The following is a 20,515-nucleotide window of genomic DNA, read 5'->3' as shown; positions in this document are numbered from 1 at the left end:
TTCAAAAAATATTACTCCGAAGCGTAAACTCCTTTGATATAGATCTGGCAGGCCATTTGTAGCTTATAGCTGCATCAATCTTATGTGTTTGTTTGTTTGTTTTTTGAATTTCGCACAAAGCTACTCGAGGGCTATCTGTGCTAGCCGTCCCTAATTTGGCAGTGTAAGACTAGAGGGAAGGCAGCTAGTCACTACCACCCACCGCCAACTCTTGGGCTACTCCTTTACCAACGAATAGTGGGATTGACCGTCACATTATAACGCCTCCACGGCTGATAGAGCGAGCATGTTTGGCGCGACGGGGATGCGAACTCGCGACCCTCAGATTACGAGTCGCACGCCTTAACACGCTTGACCATGCCGGGCCAATCTTATGTGTATATTGTGCGGTTTTCCTACGCCATGGCCAGGCATGGCAAAGCGTGTTAAGGCGTGCGACTCGTAATCTGTGGGTCGCGGGTTCGCATCCCCGTTGCGCCAAACACGCTCGCCCTTTCAGCCGTGGGGGCGTTATAATGTGACGTTGGAAAAAAAGTAGTCCAAGAGTTGGCGGTGTGTGGTGATGACTAGCTGCTTTTCCTCTAGTCTTACACTGCTAAATTAGGGACGGCTAGCACAGATAGCCCTCGAGTAGCTTTGTGCGAAATTCAAAACAAAACAAACAAACAATCTTACGCCATTTGTTCTTATGCGTGTCTAGCCGGTTTTATTGTCGAGCGCCTTACTCTCCTTAGCTGCCGAAGAATCTGACCACAGTGTACGTTAACGACGGGTTCGGGCCGATCGTATCCAGACACGCCTTACATCACCCCCCTCCGCTCCCTTTAGTCTGAGCCTCGATTTTACAACAGGGCTCATTGGACCTGTGTTTGTGGCCCTCATTAATCCATGAAATTTCAGATTATCACCGTCCTCTAATAAAGTGCTGGTGCTTTATGGTAAAAGAACAATATGTTCTCTTATCATAGATAGTGAAAATATTGTATTTTCTTGTATAATTAGAACACAACGATTTAAACGGCCTGAAGCCTCTACTCGAATTGTATCGCTAGTTTTTGTTTAAGTGTTTTTATTTAATAGACGTGCTTATGGACATTATATCACAACGTGTTTGCCTTTTGATGAGCTTTAACAGCAATATAATATATTTGTGATTGTTTAAGTATTTTTTGAGAAACTTGCAATAACTTATGTTGTAACTAGTACACATTATTGTCCCAGCGATGCTCAGGCAATCAGTCTGCTCGGTAGTCACTGTAAGGTTCGCGCGTTTGACTTAAATACATTGTACAGTTCAGTCTTACTTCCATTCTGTTCTATCTTCGTTCGTTGTACGTTAAAGTTTTTTAATAAAGACTGTATTTTAGCCTGTTGAGTCATCTGGAAAACAGATTCCAAGTATGACAAGCAAGAGTCTGAAACTTTCCGATATTAGACAGTTTCTTGTACTACAAGTGACAATGTAGATACAGATAATCCAACAACCTCAAGCAAAAGAATAGAAACTTGCCATACAGAGGAAATACCATGTTTATCAGAGAACGAGTTTGAAAATTCTTGTGCAACTATTGCACATCATGAACCACCAAATAGTTGTAACAAGTTTGTGCACTAATGAGTAATGAAAATTCTGACACTCCACTGATCCAGTATGGAAAGCCATATCATCCAGACGCACAACAAATACAACGACAAAAAAGCAAAATCTCAAAATATCAACTTCCAGGGCAAGTGGTTTGATGAGTTCTCATTGCTGCACTTCAACAATCAGACTCAAAAAGTCATATGCTTTCATTGTGCCAAGGCGGAAAATAGAGGCCTTTTTACAGGGAAATTGGAGAGGCCAGTGGAGTATACCTTCATATCCACCGGCTTTTGCAACTGGAAAAAGGCAAAACAGAAATTCAACGAACACCAATCATCCTCTCAGCACAGATTTGCTATATCTCCAGAAGGTTCACTTGATGTAACTCCAGTGACTGTCCAGCTACATGATGGAAAAAAAGAAGCAGCAGGAAGAATTCAAAAGACGTTTAGCCAAAATATTCAGAAGTTTACGTTTTTTACTGCATCAAGGTATAGCATCACGTAAACATACTGATACGGAGGGGGAATTTCCTGCAGTTAATGAAGCTCCTGGAAGAGGAAGATCCTGAGTTGACGGCCTAATCGTCAAAGAAAACCACATTCACATAACCCCAGGCTCAGAATGAAATAATGGAGATGTTCAGCCATGAAATACTGAGGAACATAGCACACGAAGTGCAGCAAAGTAAAATCTTTGCATTAATGGTTGATGGCACTCAAGATGTTACAGGTGCCGAACAGGAAGCAATATGTGTACGACACGTAGATGAGAACCTTGACGTCCATGAGACATTTCTTGGTTTGTACAGTGTTTCCAATACAACTGGTTAAACAATATCCTCGACTATACTTGATGTATTGACTAGACTCAATTTACCACTGTCAGGATTAAGAGCACAAACTTATGATGGAGCCACTAACATGAGTGGTGCGTATAGTGGATGCCAGGCAAAAATAAAAGAGAAGCAACCGTCAGCTTTATTTTTTTACTGCAGAGCACACAAGGCTAATTTAATAATGTAACATGCAGTTGAAGCTTGGGAATGTGTTCGAGATTCTGTCCAGTGGGTACATGAACTTGGTGTCTTGCTTTAAAGGTCAGGCAAATACAAGACAATCTTTGAAAATATTGTATCGTCAGACAGCCACAATGGTCCAGTTAAATACATCCGCCCACTGTGTCCAACACGCTGGTTGTGCCGCCCATCTGCAATTACATGTACTAATAATCACTACAGTGACATTGTTGATTTTTTGTCTGAATTAGCAAATGAAAAATCAGATGTAGCGGTGAAAGCACGAGGTCTGCTAGACATATTTGACAAAGGAGAGACAGTTTTAGTACTGTTGATGGCTCAGCATCCATTGGCTGTATTAGAGGAACCAAACCGTGCATTCCAAGCAAAATCAGTGACAGTATCAGGCATGATTGAAACATCTGCAGTGACAGTTGAGCAATTGCGGGTATTGCGAACAGAGGAAAATTACAACAATATATTTGATGAAGCTGAGAAAAAGGTAACTTCCCCAGATCTGGTGCCTATTGAACTACCACGCATTCGCAGACCCCCCCCCCCCAGAAGGATCACAGGTGATGGCTCAGCACACCATTCTGCAATAGCTAGAGTTTACTACAGAAGCCAATATTTTGAATTTGTGGGCACATCTGACCACTAGATTCAATGCAGACAAGAATGACTTGAGACAATATCTGGCACTTGAGAACATGATCATATGTGGCAAGATTGAGAACTCTGTTATAAACTTCTATCCAGAAATTTCTGCACAACGGCTCGAGTTTCAGTTGCCCATGTTCAAAGAAACAACAAAAGCAGTATCTCTGAAAGGTGCAAAGGATGCATACTGTAAAATGCACGAAACAAGCCAGCAGATGTTTAGTGAAGTGTTTCTTCTCATGAAAATTTTTGCTTGTATGTCCAGTATCCAGCTGCGAATGTGAACGCAGCTTTTCTGCATTAAGACGGTTGAAGACGTGGTTAAGGTCAACTATGTCTCAGTGCCACCTCAACCATGTCGCAGTTTGTCACACTCACAACGATGAGGTCGACAAGATAAATATAGAAGAGCTTATGAAAGAATTCATAAACAGATCATCACAAAGGAGATCTACGTTTGGGAACATGTAGACTAGAAGACTAAATGAATCTTACTTCAATGAAAAGTATGAATAATTATGTGCTACATTGTATTGATGTGTAATTTTCAAGAGTTCGCAAAGACATTTTAATTATTTTTATCAAACAACATGAACAGTTTTTCAGTAGATATAAACTTATCAAGGGTAATTACTAATTTTATTAATATTTGAAAACGTAATTAGTGCAAAGAAAGTTATTAGTAACCTTGTCAAGTATAATGGCCATCTTTTATATTGTACAGTGTGCAGGAATAAATTCATGTGGCAGTTAATTTGTGACACATTTGTCTTTATTCTATTAACATTTTGAAAACTGTTCACAACACCTCACTTATACAAACCTACATGGAAACTTTGAAGTATTGTGGCAACAAGATTACTCTGTGACTGCATGTTTACAGCTTTCAGGTTCACGTAATTAAAGATTACCAATTTGCAAATTGAACAGTCCACATAAGTGGTTGCAAAAATCATTCCCCCAATCAAGTGTAAAAAACCTACTCCCCTGCACATAGGAATCTGATTATACAAACACATCAGCATTTTCATGAGAGATTCATCATGTTATTGATTCCTGTTAAACTCAAATTAATATCACAATATTAATTATTAATTTTATATGTCCAAACAGTTACATTCTTACTTCTGACTGTAGTATAGCTGTAAAAACATCAGGTACAAAACTTCAGCTTCTATTGCCATTCTGATCGTCTTTCCAGTTAGAAGTTAAAGATACAAACTGCGTAATTACAGATGAGCACTGATATAAGTGAGATAGATAAGTGTTTGAGCAAATGCTGCCTTATTAAAGCGTTAAGTCTATCAATGTAGCAAATGATGAGAATGCATTAAACTGAATCCACAGAATACCGTGATATACTCTGTGCACAATTACAGTCTTATTCCGCCAATGCATGCCTGTACTTCATGCGTATTGTGTCCAATTTAGTTAAGACTGAATATTTAGTTTGTAATAAAATGCAGTTTACATATTTCAGAAGCAAAACTGGTTAACATTTCTAAAGTAGGACCAGTCCTAAGATAACGATGCCTAATCCAAGACAAGTTCTCTCCAATCGTCCTTATGGTATTTCTATTGATCAGGACTAATTTTACAGTAACTGGATCACGAGAAGGGGTTATTTACACCCTATGTTTCAATTCCTTCTTATAGTGAAACTACATAACCAAACTGTGTGAAGTGTAGTAAAAGCTGACTAAACAATATAGAATTTTGTTTTTAAAAAGCACGTAGTTTCATTTACTTTTCCTCATATTTTTACGTAGTAAACCTTCTATAATTTTTTATGAAATATTATTTCGAAAAATGATTAAAACACTTCTTTTTATTTTCAGTTATTAAATATTCTACTGTTGACCATAAAGTTCTAGTTTAAACATTTTATTAGCTTTTAAGTGATATATTTCTTTGATGTTTAATTTTACTAGTTGCAATAGTTTTCTCGTTCAGGTATGAAGCATTAAAATACTACAAATACTTAAATACTGTCAAACATCTATTGTTAATCTATGATTTTAGCTGTCACAATGGCATCAGGCAACAGGGAGGAAAGTTCTAAAAAATTAAGTACTCTGTTCATAATTGAGACTCCTCAGAAATATATTGTAATTTATTGTTTTCAGTTTTCTTTTAAAATTACAATAAATAAATGTTACAAATTAATAAAGTATTAATTATAAAAATAGTTTTGAGCAAAGATGCGTCACAGTATAGTTATAAATACTATCTCTACTTAAAGTTTAAAATTTTATATGCAGATGTGCATTTGACATCTGAAAGATAGTAACTCGTCTGGATAGGATTAATTGATCAAAGCTGGAGTTTTTACCGATATTTCTACAGCTGTGCTACAGCCAGAAGCAAGAATGTAACTGTCTGAGCAGCTGAGATTAATAATTAATGTTGCGATATTAATCTGAACTCAACAGAAGTCAAGAAACTGGCAAATTGCTCATAAAGATGCTGATGTGATTGTATAAATCATCGAGGTTGAGTAAAGTTTTGGCATTCATAGGAACTAAAATTCATATCTGTGTTTCACCATAAGCTTACATGTGATGACGTGTTCATAATTTTTTATTCAGTTACTACTCCTTTATCCACTATCGCTACAGCTGCGAAAATTAGTGGCCAGACCGATCTTAGCCTTTAGTAGTTTGTAATAGATGGAGCTTTTCTAGCCATAACTCGCTTTTAGTCATTTTGCGCTTACCATATCTTCAAACGAAGTAAATTTTGTTTCATTTATGCTCAATTTATGACATAATATGGACAATATAATACCCAGTTACCTGATTATTCTAATATTGAAAAACAAAGATATGATGATATGTGAAGCATACTACATTTAGTATATCCGGTGCTTCTATGGGCTCTTGCAAATATTAAGTCTCTCAGGGCAGCTCGGATATGACAGACACAATAGTTGACACAATATTTATGTTATCAAACTGCATGAGTAACAACTGTTATGACGTGAATCAGATTAAGTTGGTGAAATGTAATTTTTACCAACTTTATATGAATAATTTACAAATTAATATTGAGGTTAGCATCAATAACATAATATTATTCATATAGAGTCGTGGAAAAACCTATAGCCTTTGAAATTGTTTATGAGCAGAATCAACCACATTAGTCACTGCGACTTTTGTTTTAGTAGCTAGCTTGACCTAATTGTTTCAAACCATATCACCAAAGGAACAGCATTGATCAGGAATCATCATTAAGATCCACGTGGTACCACTTGAGGCAACTTGACAGACTTTATAGACATTTTATTAAGAGTTATTCATGATCAAAGAGCAGTATGCTTAGGAAGGCTTGCAAAACCAGTCAAGTTTTCTGAAGTCTATGTCTTTGAACAATGAACTTCACTCTGTGGATCATTTAGTACACCACATAGTCAGCTGTATTTTGGGAACACATTAGTGTTTATTGTGTCGCAGTTATTGGGTTATTACTTATAAAAATGCTTTAGAGTGCGAGTGTTAACCCATACAAATTTAGCGTTCTTTGCATTGTGTCTTCATGAGTCCAATGAGTATTAGTTAGCCAGCCTGAAATTCTCAAAATTGTGGTTCAAAGTATCGTTTACTGTTCATTTAAGCACTAACAGTTCTGTTTGTTTTCATTTTACAGTCATTATGTTAGGGCAGCACAAATACCAACCTTTCTCATGTAACTAATACACTGTTGGTTATCGAGGGATATCCTCATCTTCCATATCTTCAAAGACATGTTGAACATGATATCCTCGGGCGAGATCACCAGCTGCTGCTGCGTTGCACAATGGTACAGATCATCATGACAGTTTGCTCTCACTGTTCTTCCTGTAGACATTCACCTACCAAGTCTATTGCACCTCTTTTTCTTGTCACAGATAATCCTTACTAACACTGCGATGCATAAGACAGTTAGTAATTGTTAGGATGTCCAATAGAAACCAGTCCTATTTACCTCTAGATGCTCAGACTGCTTCTCAGCATCATGATCTATTATTGTAATTCTATGCTGCTTATATGGGAGGTAATAAGCAGAGATTCAGTTAGCGTGACTTTCTTCTAACAATATTTCAACTTTTTGAACCTGAGGACAGAACTATGATGCAGACATAGCTCTCATCATGTCTAGCAAGAGTTCCTGTTCCAGTAGAGGGCGTTTCTTAGCTATCAATGTGCTGTTAGATCACGTCTTTAACTCTTCTCTATTGGAAGTTCCACATCATCTGAGAAAACAATCTACCATGATCATGAATCACAACCTTAATACCAAACACAGAGTAAATGAACAAATCTTTAATTACGATACAAACTCCATGGAGTAACCACTGTGGTATATAACTCCCAAACAAAGCAGGGGTTAAAACATACTTATAACTATTAAAGTACTGTTCACAAGAATAACTAAACACACACATTATTAGGAGATAACTAACATCTTCCAGAAAAGCCTGCCCAGTATTATTTAGTACTGAGCTTAGGATAATCATCAGGAGAATAATTCTAGAAACTGGTGTTTTAAGATTATTTCGATAGATGTTGATGCATGAAGATCGACACTACTTCTAAAACGAAAACAAAAACAAATAAACATTAATGTAATTATGACATCGTGGTGGTACCATATTAGGTATTATACCATCCTTCTTATATTTACTCTTCATTGTGAAAAATACATTTTAAATTTGAGAATCGCTATGGAAGTCATTTTGTAATGCAAATTGCATCTGCCTCAACTTTAATATATCATCTTGGGCTTTACTGTGCCGTTAAATTAATAAAATATTAAAGTAATGACTTCTAGTGCATGATTCCACTCACCCCCTTTTTGAAGATAGCAATACTACCGATTCAGGATTTAGCAGGCATGTCAAATAGAGTGGGATATCTTTGAATAAATTCCGACCTGGTTTAAATTAATCGCCACTCTTAAGTCATGACACTCACAATCACATCTAGAGCATTTCAAGCATATTTTATTATTATATCATTATACTCTACATTTAGTAATTAAATTCTCAATTTTGGCTTTAAAGGTCTCAGGTTATGTCACAGATCTAATCATGGTTGTTCCAGCCACCTACCCCTCAAAAATAGTACCAAACTTTTTTTTGTCTGATAAAAATTTCCAAATCCTTTCAAAATGACTCATTCATTTAGGTCCACACCAAGATGCCAGGATGATTTGATTAAGAGATATTCTTCTTTATCAATGAAATAATAAAATCGGGAAATTTTCAATTGCAATGTTATGTTTTAATAGTGATATGCATAATGGCTAGAAACAGGAAATCTATGCTACTCATCTATTTACTATTAGATTCAAGTATATACTTCAGTCTTGGATGAATATTCACCACATAAAACAAACTACTTTCTTCATTGAAATGTCGCAGTGGTTCTAGAATAAGTAAGTGTTCACTTCTTGGCAAAAAACAAAACATTAACTATTTTATGGGAGGTTTGCTCCATTAGCAAAGTACGAAGAACACTTGTATGCTACTTATTGCTCATCTCATTCTTTTCCAGATCATTTAGTGATTATCTCTTGAAGTTTTCTTGGAAATCATCAAAGTTTTAACTTTAGAATATTCAAATGGGTCAAAACTTACCCACTTGTGAGACGTTGACTTAACAATGAATAGTAAGTCTTAGAGAACCAGGAGAAGTCCACACAAATCAACTTCAGAATCCAATGATTCGAAGGTTTGTTTCAAGATGGGTATGATGAAAGTACACTAATCACTGTATTACCTTCATTCTGGCAGTTTTTATTAAATTAGTGAGAAATCAATCATGGTATAATTCACAATTTCGGAATTCAATGGTTATGGTTCTTTATTGTTTTTTATTCTTTACTGCTTGCACAGACTTTCCAATAAATTTTATGACATCGAGCTAAAGGAGTTTAAACCTATCTTTTGCTCTTTTTCTTTTTATTTACTCATCAGAATCTCCAAAAAGATTTCCCCAGACATAAGTATATGTCTCAAGCTGCATACGTTCCATTTTCTATTTAAAGAGAGAAAACAAAAGAATAGCTTCAATTGAAAACTTTGTTAATTTGTATTATCTTTCATTGGACAACAGAAAAAATATGTAAAACTATATGTTTCTAGAACACACTCGATGAGATCTGTTCAAATATGATTCCAAATCCTAATTTTAACTGTGGTTTTCGTAAATACCTGAGCTTTTCGTCTTTTAGTTACATTTTCTCACAAAAAAGTGTTGTGCGTGTGCTGTAGTATTAGATTTTCTTATTCCTATTAGCCTATAAAATGTTTGACATCTTAATGAAGAAGACCTTAGGTGACTAGATAGCACACTAGCCCTTCTAACAAGGAAACGTTGGCTAGATCTCACTCCCGTCGTCGCAACAGTCCTTAAGGAAAATTCCTTGAATACAGGGGTAGATTTGTATATTAAACTACAAAATAAATTAGTTACTAACTAGTATATGTAAAAAAATATAAGAAATTAATACTTAGATTTGGACACAGGCTACAAATCTAGAAAACGAATTAACTACCATTCTTATAACCCACCTCAAGCTTTCTGTTCAGCAACTCGGCACTATAATTTGGTCACGGTAAATGTGAGTGTCAAAAAGAAAACACTTAAGAAGTGGAGAAGGGAAACTAAACATTACTTTATAAAATTTTCAAAAGAAATATAATGTGAGAGCTAAATGTAACGTAACACAAGGAATAATATGAATAAAGATTAGAAATAATTTGCTACTTTCAATTAGAAGGAAATTTAAAAAATAATTAATTATTTCTTTGTTTTAGAATTTTTGTGCAAAGTTACACAAGAGGTATCTTTGAATAACCGTCCCTATTAGATAACTATTTTTTGACTAGAGGGAAGATAGCTAATCAACAGAAGTATTATTGACTCATCTAAGTGATTTGACCGTCACTCTTATAGCACACTGACGACCACAAAGTATGCAGACAACAGGTTGAGAATCATAACCACTTGTCTTAAAAGTCCTTGCACATTAAGACAGAGGCCACATCTCACACAGTAATAACAAGAAATAAAAATGTAGATAAACATATTACAAATATGACAAATGAGAGTAAACGAAAACATCAGTTATATATGTTACATATGCAATGTCACTCAAGTGTACATAAGCATATGAGCAAAAACACAAATAACTTATATTCGTCTCATAGAGAAGTGATTAAATGTTTTCAAGTTTTATAGGAAGATAAATATAAAAACTAAATTCACAGAACACAATCCACGTGTTTTAAAATAACATATTTAAAAGAAGTCAAATGTATGTATTCAAAGCTTTGGAGAATTGTCTTTTTTTGTCAGAGATCACACAGGCGAGTTCATTTACTTTTAGAATACCCTTTGACAAGACAAATTCTTCTTCTTATCTCTCTTGTTACAATACCAGTTGTGAAACTTGCTTTAGAATTCCCAGTCCAACTTAGCTTTTATTTTCACCAACATACTTCCTTGTTCTCTTTGTCTGTATGGATTCATAACACGCGAGAGAAATATATAGCCCTCTAGTGACAACATTGTGATATATAACAAGAAAAACCTAAAAGCTTCGAGAAACATGACGTGAAAAGTATTACAAAAGCTTAGTACAACAATTAAACTAAATATCCAATACATGACTCGTACAGAATTACGTAACGAAACTTGTCATAACTATCGCTTTCAAAATAATTAACTTTTAACACCCTGTTATAAAACTAAATAATCATTAAATAAACTACATAATAACTCTTAAACTGAACAGTATTGTATATCCAACAAAAGTCGAATGCTGCTGTTTTTGGAATCAAAGTGATTTCAATCAGTATTAAAAGTGTTATAAATTGTAAACTATATTACCTTGTTTTCACTTCTCTTTTTGCTGTAGTTCTAAATATAGTTTCAATACCTAAAAAAAACTATATCTTATATAATAATCTGGATGCACGAAATGTTGGGCAAACGAATGTCCATATCTTTTCTTATTTTAACATTAATAGAAACTTGATGTTTACTGAAACGCTTTTTGAGAGTTTCTTGCTTTGTCCAAAATACTATATTCTTCCTGCATCTTATATTACATGAAATAAAAGATGCTGTGCATGCCTTTCTAAAGATCTACTCGGTGATTTTAAAGTAGCTTTTATTGTATTTGTTCAAAAGAATTTGGTAGTTTTAGGCAGATATGTCAAGAACTCTATTACGAGCATGATAGCCATTCTGTGACGGGATACAATAAAATATGGTATGAACTGAGCTATATTTAAGAATTGTATTTTCTACTGGTAGAAAAGAACAAGGTCTTCAGAAAACAAAAATTTGTTATTTTTAATTTCGCGCAAAGCTACTCAAGGGCTATCTGCGCTAACCGTCCCTAATTTAGCAGTGTAAGACTAGAGGGAAGGCAGCTAGTCATCACCACCCACCGCCAACCGTTAGGCTACTCTTTTATTAACGAATAATGGGATTGACCGTCACATTATAACGCCCCCCACGGCTTAAACAAAAATATACAGTCAGTAAGTTTCAGGAAATATGTATACACATATGTATATTTTACGAAACATGTGATGTGATATTGAGTTTAATATGATGGGTAAGAATTGTACTTGATTATTCAGTGCTGGACTATTTAAGGGCAGTTTTATTGAGTAATGTTAGTTTTTCACTCTGTCTATCAACTTCAGAATTTCCCTTGGTGGTCATAGCAGATAGTCTGATGTGGCTTTACTATAAGAAAAACATACAAAACATTATCAACTTCAGAGCATTTATAACATCTTTTTTGTCTTAATTTTTGTTGAAGCATATGTGTGTGTGTGTTTTTGGCAGTATTATACTTTTATTTCTTTTTTAGCTCATAAATCGCCATTTACCATCAGGCACATCTAACTACATCACCATTGTTAAAATAATTAAATTAAATGTGTGTGTGTTTTTCTTTTAGCAAAGCCACAACGGGCTATTTGCTGAGACCACCGAGGGGAATCGAACCCTTAATTTTAGCATTGTAAATCCGTAGACTTACCGCTGTACTAGCAAGGGGCGTTAAATTAAATCATTCTCATACATAAAATCTAAGAAATTCAAATTATCATTGCAAAAAGGGCAATATGTAAAAATATAATGGACTGCAAAACTATGTCTAGTTAGAGTTAGCAAGTTAAAATCAAATTTCTAGGATTTATTTTCACAAACCCAACGAAATAAAACCTCAATGACAAATTCATGATACCAAATCTTAAAAGAAATCTTCATAGCGTTTATATTAAAACTAATAAAAATTTTAGCGTGAAAAATTATATTCTTTAATCCATTTTTCAGCATTTAAAAGTAAGGTTAATTACTCAAAATATGGTATTGTTTAAAAAATAATCTCTCGTCATTCACTTATTTGGGTAGCTAATACTCTCGTCAAAAAAACACATCCGTAAGAAATGGTTCTAAAATACCTAATAATGCTTACAGTAAGTAATAGTTATAAATACGTCCAATACATTTAATTTTTTCGGATTAATTATTTAAAAACTATGATCTTTAAGAAAATATGCTTAAATCGTGTTTTGTATGTTTAAACCACAATACTTTTCGAAACCTAACTTTCTTATTCAATCTGTGTATGCTACTAAAATGATGTTGATTATTTTTGTTTTATTTTTTATTTTAGAATAAAACCAGTAATGAATATAGAAACAATAACTGACAAACATAATTTTTAGTTCTTTATTTCAATGCTAGACATTTAACAGATTAAATAGTTATGTACCTTTGTAACACGTTCTTTTGTTGGATTTATTCATTTATGATTATTTGGTTGAAATAATGCCAGATCCAATCCACTTGACGATAACTGATAAAATTAATTTATTTCCCCTTTACAGTCACTTTCACTTGGAGGCCTAACTTCAAATACAAAACTTTTCAATATGCACTATTGTAATCACTATAAAATCTACTCTACTAATAACGTTTAGTTGGAATTTTATTAATATACTTGTACAATTTCCGCACTAATCTTTAGAGTAACTAAATATACTCAGTCAACTTCACTTCTAACACTGAATAACATTTCTGATATTGAATTTGTAAACTCACTGAATACTCATTAACTTCACTAACTAATTACTCGTATCTTTTAAATAATGTACCTTTGTCTCTAGATAATAGACGAAGCCTTTAAATTATTACCATACCTGTACATAAAATGTTTGAAATAGCATTCTAATCTGTGAAATCAAAAGTCAACATATATTATATGAAGCACAATCAGCATGTTTCGCATACTAATGCTTCGGGGTTTTGTGGACATGTAATTATTTCAAACTCAAAAATGCTAAAGTTTCATCAAAAAATATATACTATGTAGTAAACTTTAAATCCCATAAGCAGCTACGTTATAACTTTATAAGTATATTTTTATGTCATAAAAATAGTGATTGCGGCTGAGCCACTCTCGCATGTGCGTGATTTTTCACCAGTATCATTGCCGTAGGGAGCAATTTTTGTGTTGTTAGGTCTTTGTACCAGCTAAAGGCAAAGCATACCACTTACACAAAGCATGCTATTTCTAGATGTGGTGGAGCTTCTCCAAAAACTTTATGAACAAGTTATTGTTATGAGTTTGAATATTGAGTAATTTTAGCTACAAATATTGCATATACAGAATATGATGTTTTGAAATGTAAGAACATTTAATACATAAACAAGTAGTCAGGTCATGCTTTTTACAGATAGTGATTAAGTTATGAAGTTTGAAGTATAACTTACAACAGAGCCATGACACTCGATTTTGATCTTTCTATGTGCAGTACAAGTTTCTATACGGATTTACAACGCTAAAATCATGAATTCGATTCCCCTCGGTGGGTTCAGCTGATAGCCCGATGTGGCTTTGCTATAAGAAAACACATACGCAGTACAGGTTTCATTTAATGCAGGTGAGAAATCAAAAGAATATATAGCAGTAATGTGATAAAACATGATATTCACCTGTCTCGTTACAGTCAGTTGCAAAAGTTTTTTTTTCAATTTAAATGCCTTAAATATTTCACATAATATTAAATATTTTTCAAAATTAAAAAATCTGAAATTAAAAACAACAACAGGAATATTATGGTAAAATGCATGAGCATTAATCCCGATTTATCAAATGCTGCATGGGATATGTTTGGTCTTTTATGAGGGCGCTCATAATTGTCGCCCAGATTGTGACGTCATATTCGCTCTGCAAGCTTCGCCATTGTTAATTAATGAATTATATTGGTTTGGAAATGTAGGCCTAAAATACATAATAAAATAACTTTATTAAATGAACTACAATTTTATATTATTTTTAAATTTATTAGTTTTATAGTAATAACGTTTTACTTCTCACGTTATGGAATTTAAGGTGAGTCGAATAATGACGTGACCGAGTAAACAATGTATCATTACATTATACTATTACTATGGTAAGTTATTTTTTCCCTTGTTGTAAGTCATATCGTTAGGCCTAACGAAGCATAATCAATTACGTTAACTTGTGAGTTACGACCGCTGATATTTACTGGATCTAGAACCGCCGAAGCTCATATTAGTAAGTTTTATTAAACAGTATATCCAACTTTTTACTTCTGCAGCACTATAGTCATGCATTTTTTGTTTTCTTCAAACATCAAAGATACAAATGTTTATTTTAAATACTGGAGCTTAATTATACATTCATAATAAGGATTTAATAACGGTGTTTTATAATCTGGGTATATATGTCATATATTATCAGTAATCTTTGAATTTTCCGTATGTAATTACTGTCAAATTTGTTAACTTACAGTGGCAAATTTTTTATGCTTGAATTACAATGATTAAGGTATGCAACAGTCAGTGAATTAATAAGTAAATAAACAATTAAACTATGTAAACCTGAACTTGTATAATGTGTCACTATTCAATTTTTATTTTAGATTTGCTGTAACTTATGCTGTTGTTATATGTTTGTTAAGTATAAATTGGGTAATTTTAACCATTGTTTTTCATGATTTTGAACTAATATTACACAGTTTGTTATATCATGATCATACAAACCTAATATTGTTAGCTTCATAGAATGTAGTTAAATTGCATTGTTTTTCACCTGATACCTACTTAAAAAAATGAAAGCATTCTATACTTAATTGACATGTATAGTAGCAATAGAAAATATTAGAAATGTCTAACCAAAGCATCAAGTTGTATTTAAGAAATTATAAATATATATATATATATAAATTTATAAAAAACAAGAATAACTTATAAAACACAAAATCAGTTTTGTTTGCTTACTGTGATGCATAATATACACAAAAAGTGCAGAGCAAAAAATTATTTTAGTCATCAGTGAGAACTCTCTTCTCATTGCTGCCTTAGTATTTAGAAAAGATGTTCCATATATTTTAAAAAATAATCATGCTAGTTACCTCTTCTGCTTCATTAGTAAATAGTTGTTTTAATACTTTACAGATGTTTCTTTCCTTTGTAGTATATTTCAGGTTTGAAACTTTCATCATCAACTTTATTGCTCTTTTGTGTACTTTATTTATATGTTAGTAAATAGTTGTTTCAATACGTTGCAGGTATTTCTTGCCTTTATAGTGTATTTCAGGTTTGAAACTTTCATCATCAACTTTATTGTTCTTTTGTATAAAAAAAATTAGATTGAAAACAAATCTCTTTTGAGTTACTTTGATACAACTAATAAAAGTATCTCATTCTTCATTAATAGTTTGTGTTATATCAGTCAGTTTTTAATTTTAACTTTTCTAAAATTGAATGCACTATCCATTTTAGTTATAAAACTGGTTCCAGTGTAAGTAATTTTAGTCCTCTCATATAGGATTTCTGACTTTCGAACCTCTAACACTAAAAACAAGGTCTGAAATAGCATTTTTGTAGGACATTTGATATTATGAATAAGAAAAGTATTAAAAATTTGAATACATTTATTAGTCTCATTCATGAAAGATAATTTTTAACAAGCTTATTTCTTTAAAAATAAACTTGTTTTATTTAATTACATGATTAAACTTCCCATGTTGTTTTATGAGTGCTGTTAGATCAATAGTTAACATTTCTCATTCTTTCAGATATTTTAGCCAATCTGTATCTTACAATACTGCTTAACTGTATGTTACCATATCACTCATCATCAATCATTACATATCTGATAAGAAAAATGCACCCTTTCTGTTTGTTTTCGTAATATTTAAAATGCTTTAAAACTATGTATTCTCATCATTTTCTATTTATTGAGGAAGGCTAAGAGATGGACCATAAGAACCTTCAATATCACTTAATTTATGATTTATTTTCATCCAACAGCTATTACTTGGGTGTATGGCAACAAAATGACCAACAACAATCCATGACTATGTTAAGTTTGTAACTTGTATATTCAGATAAATCATGTTGTCTGTTTAATGATACATAATTGTTTTATGGAAATGTATGTAGTTATTAATACAACTGTAGGTTCTGATTATATACAGTGTTTAGTTTCACTTTAGAAAAATTGAGTCTTACAGAAAGTAGCGTTTTAGGTAAAAACTACATCAAAAATTAGTGTGGATGTAATTTAAAACATGATCTCTCATTGCACCTTTGATTTAGTTTCACATACACATCTTGCATTGACAGGATCCATGCTGCTTTAGTTTACAATCTGACCTATAGTATGTAGTAATATTTGTATATACACACACTTCTGTAAACAAATTTAAAAAGTCTAGCACTTTTTATTATTTACAAATAGTTTTTCAGTGAAATGTATACCAAGTAAAAACAGAACTCGATTGCTTACATTTAAAGTAACAAAAGTGAATCATAGCAATATAAAGCTATTTAGATATAGTGGGTGATATGATTTTTTTTTTTTTTTTGTATCATAACATTGAGGGATGACAAGGGTCATATCTGGACCAATTGTGGTTTTCATATTCATTTCATCATAATATCTTTCTGTTTATATGCAGCCCAGAAGATAATTCATTCCAGAGGCTGACCACCCTATTTGGAAAATAAAATTTCCTAGTTCACAAATGACTTTTAACTTGCCAAAATATTAAATCTGCCCCTAATCCTACCGCTCTTACCGTTAAGTATGGAAACATGATTTAACATCAGTCCTCTATATTCTTGTAATACAAACCAAAGTGCAATTTGATTTTTTTTAGAAACAACATGTTGCCTGAAAGGTTAGAGATTTATTTAATAAAACACTAAGATCCTTTTCGTCCATTACATTGTTCACTTGATTTCCATAAAAGTGGTTATTAGAGTTAACGTAGTCAACATATAATACATTGTGCTTCGCTTTGTTAAATAGCATTTGTAATTTATTTGCCCAGTTTGCCAAATTATCCAAATCTTTGTAAAATCTTTGTCTTAGCTTAGCCATCTACGTCTAAAACTTTAATGTTGTCAACAAAAATTACCAAGTTGTTTACAACTCTATCATAAATATCATTAATGTGTTTTCTCTATGCTAACCAGCTCTTAATCCATTGAGCTAACTTCTATATTCCACAGAGATAGTTCTCTTTACTAGTTATTTATCAATACTTTGTTGAACCTCTTTTGAAGATTCAGGTATTACAAACCTTCATCTTTACCCTCATCTACATAATTGCCATATTTAGTTAAGTAAGAAGAATATTTTTGAGTTAAGAATTTCTTTCTTTCACTGTAAATTGTACTGAATGAAAAGGAATATTAGGATATAAACAAAAAATTATTCGTATTTGTACCTTGAGTTTTTGTGACAATAAATATTTATTATTGTAAGATTCTCATTAAAAAGTGACACACACATTTGTGAATAATTTTTTATCAAATTCAATATTTAGTTATATTCAATTCATAACTAACATGATGTATAATATATCATGATAATAGAATATCAAAAATCATTGGGACACTATTTCTAAAGTGGTTTTTCCTAATATGATGAAATTGCCTATATCTCAACTTTGAGAAGTCAGAGGCTGTGATCTAAACACTTAATGAAAGCTCTTTTTCTCTCTTCTTTTCAACTGTACAGTAGAAATCACTGTAGCTTCTAGTTCAATGGAGACTCGCATATAGACAGTAACTAAGTTATAAAGGCTTAGCTTGGTGGTAAGTTGCTGTTAGAAACATTTTTTTGTGAACAAATTCTACCACAGTTATAGTCCTGATGTTTTTTTTTCTTGTTCTTAAGCTTTCAACAATTGTTTTCATGTGCAACTTTGATAGTTGTGATAATAAGAAACACTACTGTTGATCACTTGGTTATTTTCAAAGCATGAATAGACTTAATCATAATCAGTGAACAATTTTAATGGTTTTCTGAGGTGACCAGAAATTGTCAAACAGCTAAATGTTGTAAAATTTAGTGAGTGGGATTATCCTTAGGACAACCAAATTATTTCAGACTTCAGAAATGTATCTCTGCTGCCTTGTGCGAGTATTTCATCATTGAACCAGAGAGATGCAATGAAATGCAAATAGTAGGTGAATATTATTAATGAAGTGATACTTCCATTGTTATTTACATGTTTCTGTTAAGCAGCTCTGTCAGCTCAGTTCAACATTTGAACATGTGCATAGTGATTTTCATTACCAAGGCACCTACTGCAATCAAGTCCAGACTACTGCAGAAATTTTCAAAAATATGTTTTCTCTAGCTGCACACTGTACTACAGTTTGTCTTCCAAAGTACTTGTAATAGTACGTGGAAACCCCCATACGTACACACCATGAAAAACATTCTTATTCAAAATGCAACATGCCATGTGTGGTAGTTCAACCAACCGCAACAATGATTGCTCTGATTACTGTGTGATAAATTGTTTTGGGTAAAAGTTATGGTCATGTTGGAGAAGTAAAAAATTATCAGTTTTTTATTTGAAATACATTATTAGGGCTGCTGAAAAATTTCTCTGACATTGAGATAAAACAAATACAAAGACATTTTTAGTGTACACAAAGTTAATTTTTTCTGATGCAAAGTAATTGCTACAATGGCAAATCTACTAACAAAATCCTTGGATTGACCCAGTCCTATAAGAATTGAATAATAGGAATGGATACAACATGCATGAAAATATAAATGAGCAAAATAACAGTTTTTTGCAGGTTTTTAAGATGTAAACAAAGCTTCATACAATGTGTACAATAGGAATTATGTATCTTTGGCAGTTTATTGCTCATTATTGTAGGAAAGAAAGTTCTCTGAATTTTCAGTACAAAACATTCAATAAGTTACTGTATCATTTTCATAGTAGTATTTTTGAGGAGTTCCAGTAGTGATCCTGTTGCCATAGCCTACCATTTTTCCTGAAGTGGCTTGTTTGCAGTGATTGTTCAAATTGTTAAAAAAGAAAATGAAACATTTATATCAATGTTTTTTGTTTTTGTTTTCAAATAACATTAAGGAGCATTTCATGGTATTTTCAAGGTATTTCATGATATATGAGTAAATAGAAAAAGTTGGGTATATGACATCATGGTGAAAGAACTTGAAGGTACTGCAAATATAAGCTTATGAGTTGATCTGTTTTTCTTATCTGATATCATTGCTATATGACCATCTCAGCAAACACTTTTAAAACTTGGAATAGGTTTAGAATGAACACTTTTACTTATGAAAGGACAACCAGGGTCTGGTTGTCAACCATTTGAAATGTCTTAAATTTTTTCACTGATTATTTCAGTTAACTGTTTCAGTATGAGCTTGGTCCCAGGTGCTGATTTTATAACCATTTTGCACCTGTGTTATTTTCATTCTATTACTTTTAAATTAGTGAGCATATGTTCACAAAATTTGGCATATTATCAGTAAACATTACAAGGCTTTTGTACGTAAAATATCAGATTTTTTTTTATCAATTCTTAAGATTTGTTAAACAATGTTTTTCTCAGATTTTTTTTATTTTTTGTGTTGTCTATCCAACAAGCAAAGTAATTTTCAGTTTAAGATTAAAATTACTTTTGTGCATCAGAAAATTTTCAAATGTCATATGTAATAATCTTATGTTCAGGTAGTTTTATCAAATGTTGCATAAGAAAAATACTTTATATTTTGTTATTTTTACTAACAAATCTGTGTGTGCATTCAGTCAATTTGACCAATCTTTTAACAACCATATAAAATTAGGAAATCGATATAAGTTACGATTTTTCATTCTAGAGGTATACAGATATATAAAACAAAAATATAAACATTTTAGACAAAATAGCTTAAAT

The 20,515-nt window shown here is 32.6% G+C and overlaps 1 protein-coding gene across 8 annotated transcripts in view; it reads left to right on the top strand.

Annotated features, from left to right (window-relative positions):
* Positions 1–14,454: 14,454 nt before the first annotated feature.
* Positions 14,455–20,515, top strand: part of ash1 (histone-lysine N-methyltransferase ash1) — a 128,945-nt gene continuing 122,884 nt past the window's right edge. For 4 of the 8 annotated variants that reach the window (XM_076514922.1, XM_076514912.1, XM_076514884.1 and 1 more), the window contains exon 1: positions 14,455–14,666. The gene's annotated coding sequence lies outside the window, so the exon portion shown is untranslated. Of the gene's footprint in view, positions 14,853–20,515 lie in introns of all 8 variants that reach the window. The other 4 variants (XM_076514894.1, XM_076514942.1, XM_076514904.1 and 1 more) reach the window with 4 other exon arrangements.

Source organism: Tachypleus tridentatus, chromosome 1, assembly GCF_004210375.1.
Source record: "Tachypleus tridentatus isolate NWPU-2018 chromosome 1, ASM421037v1, whole genome shotgun sequence".
NCBI lineage: Eukaryota > Metazoa > Arthropoda > Merostomata > Xiphosura > Limulidae > Tachypleus > Tachypleus tridentatus.
Note: the sequence above shows the minus strand (reverse complement) of the source record. Positions and strands in the feature narration are given on the sequence as shown.